The sequence below is a fragment of the Ceratotherium simum genome, chromosome 8 (genome assembly GCF_057802395.1).
Source record: "Ceratotherium simum simum isolate JZ-2026a chromosome 8, ASM5780239v1, whole genome shotgun sequence".
Lineage (NCBI taxonomy): Eukaryota > Metazoa > Chordata > Mammalia > Perissodactyla > Rhinocerotidae > Ceratotherium > Ceratotherium simum.
Genome location: NC_141907.1, coordinates 55343118 through 55358053, shown reverse-complemented (window position 1 = coordinate 55358053; position 14936 = coordinate 55343118). Strand labels below are relative to the sequence as shown.

The 14936-nt window shown below is 34.5% G+C and overlaps 1 pseudogene; it reads left to right on the top strand.

Annotated features, from left to right (window-relative positions):
* Window positions 1–11404, top strand: part of LOC101400121 (UDP-glucuronosyltransferase 2B31-like) — a 75225-nt pseudogene extending 63821 nt beyond the window's left edge.
* The last annotated feature ends 3532 nt before the right edge of the window (window positions 11405–14936 follow it).

Here is a 14936-nt window from a genome sequence, read left to right as displayed (position 1 = left end):
AGAAATATGGTCACTCAAATAAGGAACTAGACAGGTATATTTCTGGATTAAAAATAAAGACTTTAGGGCTATTTCATGGAAATTCCAAATAGTAGTAATAGAATCATAAATGACAGTGACTCTTAACCTTCAGCCTTTAAAGAGTGACTTAGGGAGAGAGCTTGGGGAATTCTAACAAGGGTTAATATGAAGTATAAATTATTATAGAAATTTGAGAAAAGAAATAAAGTCATCCTAATCATAACAAACTTTTTCTTAGTGCTCATAGGCAGAGACATATAATACTAATGACTAAACTAAAATATTTCTCTAGCAAATCTGCCTGGAATAAATGCAAATGTTTTAGCAGAACTAGAAAAATAAAGGATCAAAGGAGACTTAAGATTCTGCTGTGTAGCCTCCTTCCAAGAATATATATTAGTGTAGGCCTACCTCGTTTTATTTCAATCCCTTCATTGTGCATCACAGACATTGCATTTTTTAAAATTGAGGTAACATTGCTTTATAATAGAGAAATTTCCGGTGTACGTCATTATATTTTGACTTCTGTATAGACTGCATAATGTCCACCACCAAGCGCCAGTTGTCATTCATCACTATACAAGTTGTAAATTCAAAGGAAAAGTTCTTGTAGGAAATTAAAAATGCTACTCCACGGGCTAGCCCAGTGGCATAGTCTTTAAGTGCATGCGCTCCATTTCGGCGGAGTATGTTTCATGGTTTCGGATCCCAGATGCAGAGCTGAGCACTGCTTATCAAAGCCATGCTGTGGCGGAGTCCCATAGAAAGTAGAGGAAGATGGGCATGGACGTTACCGCAGGGACAGTCTTCATCAGCAAAAAATGAGGAGGATTGGCAACAGATGTTAGCTCAAGACTTATCTTCCTCAAAAAAAAAAAAAATGCTACTTCAGTGAACACATGAATGATATGTAAGTGTAACAAGGGGCTGGCCCCATAGCCTGGTGGTTAAGTTTGGCACATTCTGCTTTGGCGGCCTGGGTTCAGCTCCCAGGCATAGACACACACCACTCATTGACAGCCATGCTGTGGCCATGGCCCACAAACAAAATAGAGGAAGATTGGCACAGATGTTAGCTCAGGACAAATATTCCTCAAGCAAAAAGAAAAGATTGGCAACAGATGTTATTTCAGGGTGAATCTTACCTAGAAAAAGAAAAGAAAGAAAGTATAACAGACTTAAAGCTGATATGGAGAAAGGTTTAGTGGTCTGGATAGGAAACCAAACTAGCCACAACATTCGCTTAAGCCAAAACCTAATCCAGAGCAAGGCCCTGACTCTCTTCAGTTCTCTGAAGGCTGAGAGAGGTGAGGAGGCTGCAGAAGAAAAGTTTGAAGCCAGCGGAGGTTGGTTCCTAGGGTTTAAAGAAAGAAGCCATCTCCATAACATAAAAGTGCAAGGTGAAGGAGCAAGTGCTGATGTAGAAGCTCCAGCAAATTATCCAAAAGATCTAGCTAAGTTGGTCATGAAGGTGGCTGCGCTAAACAGGAAATTTTCAATATAGATGAAACAGCCTTATATTGGAAAAAGATGCCATCTAGGACTATCATAACTAGAGAGGAGAAGTCAATGCTTGGCTTCAAAGCTTCAAAGGACAGGCTGACTTTCCTGTTAGAGGATAATGCATCTGGGGTCATTGAGTTGATGCCAATGCTCATTTACCATTTTGAAAATCCTAGAGCCCTTATGAATTATGCTAAAGTTACCCTGCCTGTGTTATATAAAAGGAACAACAAAGCCTGCTTAACAGCACGTCTGTTTACAACATGGTTTACTGAATATTTTAAGCCCACTGTTGAGACCTACTGCTCAGAAGAAAGGTTCCTTTCAAAACATTACTGCTCACTGGCAATGCACCTGATCACCCAAAACTTCTAATGGACATGTACCACAAGGTTAATGTTGTTTTCATGCCTGCTAACACAACGTCCATTCTGTAGCCCATGGATTAAGGAGTTATTTAGACTTTCAAGTCTTATTATTTAAGAAATAGATTTCATAAGGCTATAGCTGCCATAGGCAGTGATTCCAATGATGGATCTGGGCAAAGTAACTTGAAAACCTTCTGGAAAAGATTCATCATTCTAGATGCCATTAAGAATATTTGTGATTCATGGGGAGAGCTCAAAATATCAATATTAACAGGAGCTTGGAAGAAGTTGATTCCAACCTTCATGGCTGACTCTGAGGGGTTCAGGACTTCAGTGGAGGAAGTAACTGCAGATGTGGTAGAAATAGCACGAGAACTAGAATTTGAAGTGGAGCCTGAAAATGTGGCTGAGTTGCTGCAATCTCATGAAAAAACTTTAATGGATAAGGAGTTGCTTCTTATGGATGACCAAAGTGAGTGGTTTCTTGAGATGGAACCTACTCTTGAGGAAATGCTGTGAGGTACGTTGAAATGACAGCAAAGGGTTTAGAGTATAACGTAAACTTAGTTGATAAAGCAGCGGCAGGGTTTGAGAGGAATGATGCCAATTTTGAAAGAAGTTCTACTGTGGGGAAAAGGCTTTCAAACAGCATCACATGCTACAGAGAAATCATTCATGAAAGGAAGACTCAATCGATGCAGCAAACTTCATTGTTGTCTTATTTTAAGAAATTCCCACAGCCACCCCAACCTTTATCAACCACCACCTTGATCAGCAGCCATCAACAGTGAGGCAAGGCCCACCACCAGCAAAAATATTATGACTTGCTGAGGGTCACAGGATTGTTAGCATTTATTAGCAATAAAGAATTTTTTAATTAAGGAATGCACATTATTTTTTAGACATAATGCTATTGCACACTTAATAGCCTAGAGTGTAAACATAACTTTTCTATGCTCTAGGAAACTAAAAAATTGCGTGACTCCCTTTTTTGCAATATTCACTTTATTGCAGTGGTCTGAAACTGATCCTACAATACTTCCGAGGTATGCCTATAATTCATAATATTATAAATAAAGAGTATGGATATAACATAGTCTAAGAGCATTGACTGCTCAAAACTGTGTACTGGTTCTGTCTCATTTCTTCTTTATTCACACAAACACACACAGAGACACACACATATATTTGCACAAATATATATAAAAAAGGAAAGAAAACTCATATCAATCATATACTGGCAAAGGAAATGAGGGATTAGGTCTGATATAAACTGCTACAAATGTCAAAGAAATGGAGGTTCCTCACAAACCTAAAATTGAATTACCATTTGCTCCAGCAATTACACTTTTAAGTATATATCCAAAAGAATTGATGTTAGAATCCAGATGACATATTTGCACACCCATCTTCATACCAACACTATTCACAAGAGCCCAAAGGTGGAAGCGACCCAAGTGTCCATTGACAAATGAATCAATAAACAAAATGTGGTATTTATACCCCAGGAATACTAGCCTTAAAACTGAAGGAAATTCCAACACAAGCTACAATATAGCTGAACCTTAAAGATGTTATGCTAAGTGAATTGGGCCACTCACGAAAAGCCAAATACTGTACGATTCTAGTTATATGAGGTACCTAAGCTAGTCAAATTCATAGAAACAGAAAGTAGAATGATGGCTGCCAGGACTGGTTAAGAGGGAAACAGGGATTTCTCGTATAATGGAAATGGTCCTAGTTTTCCAAGATGAAAATTTTCTGGAGACTGGTTATAGGACAAAGTGAATACTTAACACTACTAAACCGTACACATAGGATTTGTTAAGGTGGTAAATTAATGCTATGTGGATTTGACCACAATTAAAAAAATGGGCACTACTCTAATAATTCCTGATAACACAAAATTATCTCTTTAGTTGTTTGTAGTTAATCCTTTCCATAGTGTTTGCTATGCTGTTGGTCCTTCGTGATGGAGCAAATTCTATCTCCACAGGAAATGGAAGAGTTTGCCCTGAGCCCTGGAGTAAATGGCATTGTGGTGTTTACTCTGGGGTCAATGGTCAGAAACTTGACAGAAGAAAGGGCCAATATGATCGCATCAGCCCTTGCCCAGATTCCACAAAAGGGAAGATAAAGTACCTTATAGTGGGCAACTATTTAATGAGTCTGTTAAAATTGGAATAGACTATGACTACAGAAATTTCCTTCATGAAAGGTTAACTTCACTGTATCATGACAGATCCCACTTATCTCAAATACTAATTTAAAAACCCAAATATGTATGGCAGGTGCTAAAGGAGTACAAAAGTGTCTTTGACTGACAATAACTTTAGCATTAAATTTGTGATCAGAAAGAAATATTTAAGAGGTGTAGTGTGAATTACTGGTATTATAGTGATATTGCAGGCAGGTACAGATATCACCAAATTCTACCGTGTCATTTCCCCCTTTTCCTTGCATGATTCCAGAGGGCACTGCACACACCACAGATGTACTCAGAAAGTAGTTAAATTTTAACATTAACGTTCAGCAAGAGTTGATAAAAGTCTCAAAGGCATCCTGTGGTTTAGGCTTGCTAGGTAATCCAGGCCTCTTTTACTTCCCCTCAATTTTGGAATAGGCCTAGTCAATGTGCTCTTCAGGGTGCTATTCAGAAAAAGGATGGCCAGGGCTCACCAAATTGCATCCAAGTACCTATCCAGCCACGATGATTTAGAGAAAAAAAAATGGGCCTGAAAAAGGAGAAAAAACTGCACTTGTGAATGGGGCCCTTCCAAGGTCTGAAGCAGGAAAACATAAAACAAAAGATGGAGGTGGGTCCAGCTCCTAAAGTGACCCTGTGCTTTATAAAATGTATCCTTACAACCACTCTGCTCTAATCTATCAGATTATAACTCCTCTGGATTGAAGAAGGAGAAGGAAATATAAAAAGGATTCAACCAGAAGCAAGCCTGGAATAAAAATTTTTCAGATACCCCTTTCCCACAAAATATGGCAGTAAATTATTTCTAATACATAAAACATACTTGGAATTTCTGGATATTTCTGAACTACTTTCTACTTTCCTAACTGATATAACTTTCTCCTTATCACCTATACTAATTTGCTAAGAATCTGAAGTTACTTTAACATTCACCTAGCAAATAGATGTTAACCACTTGTAAATTAAATTCTTGCTTATGAGGATTGCTTGGGAATTCCAAAATCTGTACTTAATTTTGGTACTACACTCGAAAAGGGCTTGGCTATAAGAAACCATATTAATCAATGCTGTCAATGCATTGTATCACATTATTGAAGTGTTAACAGTCTGATAAATAAAATTTAGCATCATCATGATATTCAGTCTTTTCAGATGGCTATACTACTATTTATGAAGTGCCAACGGGCTCTTCTTTTCTACTTTTAAAGAATTTTGAAACTTAGCAGTAGTGATAATACTGGATTCCTGTAAAAAGTTGCCACTTGAAATTTTTCTTGGAAGGAGAGATTGATAATTAGTAATTTAAAAGAAGCTAAGCAGGGGCCGGTTGGGTGGAGGAAGCGGTTAAGTGCACATGCTCCGCTGCGGCAGCCCGGGTTTTGCTGGTTTGGATCCCAGCCTCGCACCGACGCACCGCTTGGCAAGCCATGCTGTGGCAGCGTCCCATATAAAGTGGAGGAAGATGGTCACAGATGTTAGCCCAGGGCCAGTCTTCCTCAGCAAAAAAGGAGGAGGATTGGCAGACGTTAGCACAGGGCTGATGTTCCTCACAAAAAAAAAAAAAAAAAAAAAAAAAAAAAAAAAAGAAGCTAAGCATACTTGTTAAACAGAAATTATTTATTATTATTAACAAATTGTTAAAGATCAGAATTATTTAATTTGCACAAATAGCTGATTGCATTGATTCTTAACTCAAAAGATGTAAATGTAGTAAAATAACTTAGGAAACAAGAGGATGTATCTAAACTGCTTCCCATTTCACTGGAAAAGAAATATATGGGTTAATATTAAATCTGGAAGATGAGAGCTAGAATAATACATAGCTAAAACAACATAAATATACAGATAATTAGTAATTTTTTACTGTTTTTTACATTAGAATTAGAATGACTACTTAAAGATTTTTGTATTCTTAAATTGGTCATTGAGTAGCTTACAGTCTTACCCCTAAGTGTGAAAGAACATGATTGCATTCATACCTGATTCAATATAAAAATAAGTACATGAAATATGAGTATTCTTATTACATCAGTGTTTCATTGGTTCTCATTATCTAACATCTCTTTACTTCATTTCCTCATCTGTCATATGGAAAAGGTTTAACTAGATGTCTCAATCTATTTAGATTCTAACATGCTATAATTATGAAGTTCAACTCTTGGAATAAGGTATTTCCTAACAGGTTATATGGAGATTTGATGGCAAGAAACCAGATACTTTAGGGCCAAATATTCGGCTTAATGAGTAGATCCTCCAGAATGACCTTCATGGTAACTTTGGAAAACAAGTACTGAAATGAGAGGTGAAGTCAACCAGAGTGATAATAGTTCACCAGGAAAGAAATTTATTGAACATTTATTATTGAAAATGACAAAAATAAAACTTAACTTTCTTATATTTATTTCCTAGTCTTAGAGGAAAAGGGTAAGATATAACACTTGGATTTTATTATACACAGTCACATGCCTTATAGCCAGAGTCAAAGTATCTTTATTTCACATACTTAACTCTCACAGAGCATTTTTCAATACCTTTCTGGATTGTCACGTTGTCACGTAATTCTCCTTTTACACCAATCCTTTCCCCGACTGTGGGCGTATACTATGTGCCACTGATAAGTAACAGCTCTGCTTTTATTACCAGTGATTCTCCATTTTCTATAGGAGAAGAATCCACAATCATTTTCATGAAGTAATAATACATTTCATGATAAAGTATAGCCTTTCCTTCCACTGATTCCTGCACCATCACCGTCATGCTTCTTGCTGCCTCGACACACTACTTATTAGACTCAGCTACTTCTCTACTTCGTTAACAGAAGATATTCTCTCATGCTCACCCCACATTTTTTTGTTTGCACATACTCTTTTTTTTAATCCAGAATCATTTCTTTCAATTTGTCCACCTGGAAACTTGTATTCATTTTTCAAGTCAAAACAAACACAACAGTCTTCTCTGTAGCTTTCACTTGCCTCTCCAGCTGACTGAGCTGCTTCTTCCTTTGAGATCTGAAAGACATTTTAAATCAGTTTCAAGTGTATATTAATCTGTTATGTAAATACACTGCCACTTGCAGTGCCTTATATTGACCTACTGTCAGCTCATTCTAAGACTTATAATTAATAATTTGCTGAAATTCACTCAATCCTAGATCACCCAAAAGCCAAAGCCTTTATAACTCACAGTAGGACCAACAGCATGTATGAGGCCCTCTACCATGGGATCTCTGTGGTGGGCATTCCTTTGTTTGTGGATCAACCTGATAACATTGTTCGCATGAAGACCAAGGGAGCAGCTGTTAGCTTGGACTTCCACATGTCAAGTAATAGTTTGTTCAATGTATTGAAGACAGTCATTAATGACCCTTTGTGAGTATCATAATTTTTTTCAATAGAGAGTTTATATAGGTATGTTGTCTTATTAACAGTGAGTATGAGTTTCATCACATTTTTAAGAAGCTAATTTTGAAATTACTAGCAAGAATTAACCATTCTTAAATCTACTTTTATTTTTAACCACACATTTATATCAAAGTGCATTTTAACCCTCTTCTTTTATTGGGTAACCAATTAGTGCAACAATTTTTACATCTAAAAGGTACAGTTCTATAGGTATTTGTAAAAAGCACACATTTTTAAAAATATGATAGAACCCATAAAAGGAAGGAGTGATGAACTAGAAGAAACATTATAAAATATATTGATTCAGTGCCTAATATTTCTAAACTACAAATATCTTTTGCTCAAAATTGATTTTTGCCATTATTTTAATATATTTTATAACTAAGTATAATTTACATGCTAGAAAATTGACTTGTTTAAAGTATAAAACTCAAATATATGTAGTATGTTTAAAGATCTATGAAATCATCAACATAATATAAATTTCAGACAGATTCATTATTGTAAAAAGAAATCTGACATGCCCTCAAAGTCACTTTTCATTCCCCACTTCCCGAGGAACATCTGATCAAATTTATGAACTCTAGAGTTTAGTCCTTCTGGACATTTCACATAAATGAAATCATATAATATGTAGTCATTTGCAACTGGCTTCTTTTGCATAGCATAATGTTTTTGAATTTCGTCCCTATTGTAGCTTTGTATTGCTGAATAATATTCTATGATATGAAGATAGCATATATTATTTATCCATTTATGAGTTGATGGATATTTTAGTTGTTTCCATATTTAGCTATTATGAATATTGCTATTATGTTTTTGTGTGAACACATGCTTTAATTTGTTTTGGGAAGCTATCTACAAGTGGATTCTGGGTCATATGGTAACTTTATGATGAACTGCCAAACTGTTGTACAAAGAGACTGGACCATTTTACACTCCCATGAGCAGTATATGAGGGCTCCCAGTTTCTGTATCATTGCAAACACTTGTTATCATCAGCCGTTTTGATTATAGTGATCCTAGTGGGTGTTAAGTGGTCTCTCGTTGTGGACTTGATTAGTATTTCCATCATAGCCAAAGATGTTGAGTATCTTTTCTTACGCTTGTTATCCGTTCATATATCTTACTCAGAGAAATATCTATTTCAATCCTTTTCAATTCTATTTTTTAATGGGGTTATTTGTCTTCTTATTATTGGATTGTAGGAATTCTTTATATACTATGGATACACTTATCTTAGATATTTGACTTGAAAATATTTTCTCTCATTCTGGATGGTTGATTTTTCATTCTCTGGCTGCTGTGCATTCAAGTAGAAAACTTTTTAATTTTGATAAAAATAAATCATTAATAATTAAATTTTTCATATTCCAAAGGAAAATAATGCGGAATTTGTAAGTGCCTGGGACGTGAACATCAATTCAGTATTTATTACTACTAACAGCATTATTATTATATTAGGAGGATATCACCTAAGAATACTTTAATAGTGCGTTATCAAGAAGAAAACAGTAATATAATTGAATTAAAAAATACTTTTAAAGGAGACAAGAAAGAAAAGAAAAGGAAACAAAGCAGGTTGACAAATAGAAAAGAAAATACAGGAAAAGGTAGTAGATGCAAATGCAAAGATATCCATACTGTAGATAAAGCTAAACAGACTAAATCATTTAAACATAAACAAAACTATGTGTGTACTGTTTACAAGACATGATTACACAGAAGTGTGCAAGAAGATTGTAAGTACAAAGGAAGAAAAAGGTTAAGATTTCAACTGTAACCATGGAAAGATGCTGTACCTATACTAATATCTGACACATTAGACCAGAAGCGCCACTAAAAATAAATGCTTCATAACAACAAATAGGTTAATCTTTCAAAAGAACACAAATTAGAAATATAGACAAAAATGACAAAAAAATGAATAGGTACAAAAGGATTTCAGGAACACATTTTTAAAATGTAACCTACTTTATTTATATGACAATGAGGAAAAGACGTTTTTCAAGAACACATAGAATTGTGAATGGAATTGAGCATGTATGCTATGTCATAAACCAAAGTGCCATATTGGAAAATTTTCAAAATGTCGTATGGAGCATATTGTCTGGCCAGACTAGAATAAAGTTAGAAATCATCAAAAAAGATAACTAAAATAATCTCTACATTTTGAAAATTAAACAATACATTTCTAAATAATTCAGAGTCAACAAATAAATCATAATCACACATGCACCTTCTTCTCATCAAATCCACTATTAGGTATATATGCAACAGAAATGCGGAAACGCATACAACAAAAGACATATACAAGAACAATTATAACAGCATTAGTAGTGATGGCCAATAAATTATTAATAATCCAAATATTTATCAATCAATAAATGAAGAGAAAATTTGTGGTATTATCATACAATGAAATACAATATAGTAAAGTAACTAACCAAAAACTTCTAGATAATAGACAAAAAATATGAGTACATACTATGATTCCAATTAGTAAACAAGAAAAACAAAACTATGGTATTTAAAGTTAAGATAGTAGTTAATTCGGGAAAGAGAGTAGTGAAAGGGTCCAGGAAAATGGGGTGCTTCTATGCAGCTTGTAGAACTCTATATCAATATTTGGATAGTGGGGACATTGGGATATTCATTTCACAACAATTTTCTAGCTAATTTTGACATTTTGAGCTAATCACTTAGGATACGCGCATTTTTCTTATGTATCTCATACTTAAAAGAAATGTTTTACAGAACACATCCTTCTTATAAATTCTAGGAATTGAATAGTAAAAAAAGAAAAAAATACACCAAAAAAATCAAAGAAATGCTTAGGATTGCTATAATAGCATGGCCAGGAAAAGCCTCTCTGATATGCGACTATCTCTACTCTCAGGCAGAGGAGGCAAGTCTTGGGGTGTTGAGGGAAGAGTGTTCCAGGAAAGGGACAGAGGGGACTCAAATACAAAGGTGATGAGGGGAGAACAATTTAGGCAACTTCCAGAATGAGCTATAAGGTCTACGTGCCTACAACAGAGTATGCATGGTACAAAGTAATAGAAGAAGTTGCCAGAGATATCACCATGTAGGGTCCTTCAGGTCAAAGAACAGACTTGGAATTTATTCTAAATGGGATGAGAAGCAAGATGCAAATTTTGAGCAGAAGAGTGTCATAATCTGATGTCTGTTTCAAAAATGATTCTGGCTACAGGAAGGAAAATAAATAGCAGAGGGTAGAAGAGAAGAGTGAATGCACAGGGTCTGGTGAGGAGACATTTCACCAACAAGGAAACAATTCCTCTTTAAATACTTCATGAGACTCATTCTAAAAGTGCATTTCCTCCATCTCACTTATAACTCTTACAATGGCTCATATCATTTCCTTTGCTAGAAAGATTAAACTATCCCAACTAAACTTGACCTTCATTTTAAAAAATATTTGCCCTTCAGAAAATTCCAATTTAAAAACCAAATCTTTTATGAAGACCCAGATAAAAATACACTATTACTTCCGCAATTCTATGACGTTTATTTTAAAACATATGTATGACACTTTCAAAAGCCTTTCATGGGAATGATATGCTTGGGTAAATTAATGTACTTTCAGTGATGGTGTTTCTCCTTTGGATACAAAGAGAATGGTATGAAATTATCAAGAATTCCCTACGATCAGCCGATGAAGCCTCTAGATCGAGCAGTCTTCTGGAGTTTGTCATGCACCACAAAGGAGCCAAACACCTGTGGCCGGCCTCCCATGAACTCACCTAGTTCCAGTACCACTCTTTGGATCTGCTTGTATTCTGTTGACCTCTGTAGCAATTGCTATATTCGTCATCACAAAATGTTGTCTGTTATGTTGCTGGAAGTTTGCTAAAACATGAAGGAAGGAAAAAAGAGAGTAGTTGCATCTGAGGGCTGAAGCTGGAAAGCCTCCTAGATAAGATTCCTCTAGTCTATTCCAGAAAGAAGAATATATGATGAAAGGGTCCCTTCCTCTTGTGACAAAACAACCTTTCACAATTTAGCATCTCAGATCAAAATTTGTTATCAGGGAATTTACTCCCTGTTTAAGAGTTAGAAATATATCATACAAAGAGAAAAAAACTTGGGAAAAAATAAAATGAAAAATAAATCTTTATGAGTATTTATTGAAATTTATTATTCTAACTCAAATTTAATATCAAAAAATATTTATCTTCACTGTGTTTCAAACATTGTGCATGGACACAAGAACGTTAAGTAGTCTACTGACAATATGAGTATTATTGTGTAAATATTCAGAATAATTTAACTTCGTGTTGGTGCAGAATTTTGTAATTTTATCATTTTCTAAAAAAACTATTCAGTAGTTAGAATTGTGTAAAATGATTCACTGTTCCATTTCCTTTTGGGAGACCACTCCTGCTGCCTGGCTTCTACTGTGCATCCAGCCTCAGCATCACTCCTTACCTAAAGACAGGGAAAAATTTTTGCCTTCATCCAGTCTAACTCATTTCCCAGTAGAATGTATGTGAATTTAGACATATAACAACTACTACATGCTTCCTATTATAAAATTGAGCTATTTAAGAAAGACTTTGATTTCACTAGTGTATTCTCTTTACCTCAGACCCTTTAAAGAGATTCACCTGTTTGCTTTCATTCTCCTTTTAGCCTTTGATAATGGATGTAAGGTCCCAATTATAGATTTGATAATATAGAACCTGTACTTTATAGGAATTATTGAGTTTTTATTCTCTCTTAATGTCGGTACCTACATATGTCCACTTATTTCAAAATAAGGCCCAGCATCACTTAGCTACTTACAGATATGGGGAGGAATCCAATGTGTTTGTTGAAGGCAGTTTGAAATAATGATTCTTATTCTATATAACCATGCTAGATCAGCATGTCTCATTCCTTCTCTCTTTCCTCAGAAGCCTACTGGGTGTTTATCCAAAGAACTTGAAATCAGCAATGCAAAGATATTTATGCACCCCTCTGTTCATTGAAGCATTATCCACAATAGCCAAGACATGGAAGCAAACCAAGGGCTCATAAACTGCTGAATGGATAAAGAAGATGTAGTATATATATACAATGGGATATTACTCAGTCATAAAAATGACAAAATGATCTCATTTGCAGCAAGATGGATGGACCTTGAGGGTATGACATTACGGGAAACAACTCATACAGAGATAGACAAACACCACGTGATTTCACTTATTTGTGGAAGATAAAAAAACACATGGATAAAGAGAACAGATTAGTGGTTACCAGAGGGGATAGAAGTTGGGGCATTGGTAAAAGGGGTAAAGGGGCACACATGTAGGGTGACAGACAAAAATTAGACTATTGTTGGTGAACACAATGCAGTCTATAATGAAACTGATAAACAATAATGTACAACTGAAATTACATAATTTTATAAACCATTAATAAAATAATTAACCTCAATAAAATAATTGAAAGAAAAATAATAAATACAAAGAAGCCTGTTTTCTCATCCATCCCTTTAACCTAAGATAGAAACATGAAATACTTTGGCATCAGAAAATAAAAATACAATCACCATTTTCTTTTAAACCTAGGCACATTTGACCAACCATAATCAGTAACAATGCAAACAATACAAAAATTATGTAAACTTTGGAGAATATGTAAATCAAACCACAGGGACTCTGAAGGCTTTCCTGAATCCTACACATCAGGGAATCACTTTATGGTCAACGTGGTCCAGGTTGAGAAAATATATATGTATTTATTGGTCAACAGACCATCAAGAAAGTCTCATTAAAAACATTTTCCAGTCTATGGCATGAATTTATTTTAAAAACAAGTTAAAACATTGATGCTGAGGGAATTATAGGATAAATTTATCATCTTTTCCCATACAACTCTCTATTAATTGACACATTTAAAAGAATAAAATACCATTATAAAAATATTAACACAAAATTAATTAATAAAATAATAAAGTGCCATAATAAATAAATTAATGAAAATAAAATGTCATAGTAAATACTATTGTTACATCATGCATATAGGCTTAATTAGTTTTTCCTCAAATATATCCTATAACACGTAAAACAGGAAAAGGATTGGTATCCATTGTATGATGAGAAATCTTGCAAGTCACTAACAAAAAGACAAATAGTCCAATATGAAAATAAATGGAGGGTTGAACAGGCAATTAACTAAAGTAAAAACGGCCTATAATGTATAAGACAGCAAAAGCTCTGATACTTCAGGAAATATAAATTAAATCAATAAATTATTTTCCCAGAGAATATTTATCAAACATAAGAATCAGGAAAAATTATTTTTCAGGGATTATTATGTGGAATAAAGCTTTTAAATAAAATTTAAACATACCATTTCACCCTGTGATTCTACATCTAGGAAACTGTCTGCAAAAATACTTGTACATCCACACATTATGTGCAGGATGTTCCCTCAAGCACTTTAATAGCTATCCATCAATGAACATATTCACCTCCTATGAAAGTTATATGGTATATTGCAATTACAGAGAACAGTAGATTCAAGCATTATTGTCGAATGCTCTCCATCTCACATGGTTAAATAAAAAACAAGTTTCATGTTAAAAAAATAATCATGATACACTTCTTTGGAAATAAAATATGTGTAAATTTGTATACACATAGGAAATCAGTTGGAAGAACACAGAATTTCCAATGATGAGGATTTAAATGTTATTCTTTATATGTCTTCATTGTAGACATTTCACAATAGTGGTTTCAAGTATTAATTATGTAGCTTAAAAATTGATTAGTTAAAAAATTATATTTATTCAAGATAACAAGTTCCAAGATTTTAGTATTACATTATCAATTCATAAGTATCATTCAAAATACTTGAATTGTCCAGAAATCTGATGTGCTATCTATTTTTAGTAAAATGAAGCCCTTTTTAGGACACCTATTTTATGTTTAAAATATTTAGAAATAAATATATTACAATGTTCACTAAGAATTTCAATATTTGTAAAAATCTATCACAATGCTTATTGATTTTCTTGTTTTTACTGTCATTATTTAACGAATTTTATAGTAGCTTAATGGCCTAGGCTGGTATACATCAAAAGATTGTATTTGTGGTGATTTAAGATATGACTACAGGAGTGGTCTAAGATAGCAGTTCGGGAAGACCCTGAACTCATTTCCTCCCACAGACACACTGAATTCACACATACATATAGAGCAAATCCTCCTAAAAGAACTGAGGTCTGATTGAGTAGCTGCTACACAGAAAACAGAGGACAGACAGAGAAGGATAAGAGAGATGGAGAAATATCATTGGGAACTCCACCTCTGCTGCGGCAACTAGCAACAGGGAAAGATATCACAGAAGGGCTGCACAGGCTTGCCTGCCCTGGGGAACAGTAAAAAAAGAAAACAGTTTTAGAAAGCACCTAGATTACATGGGAAG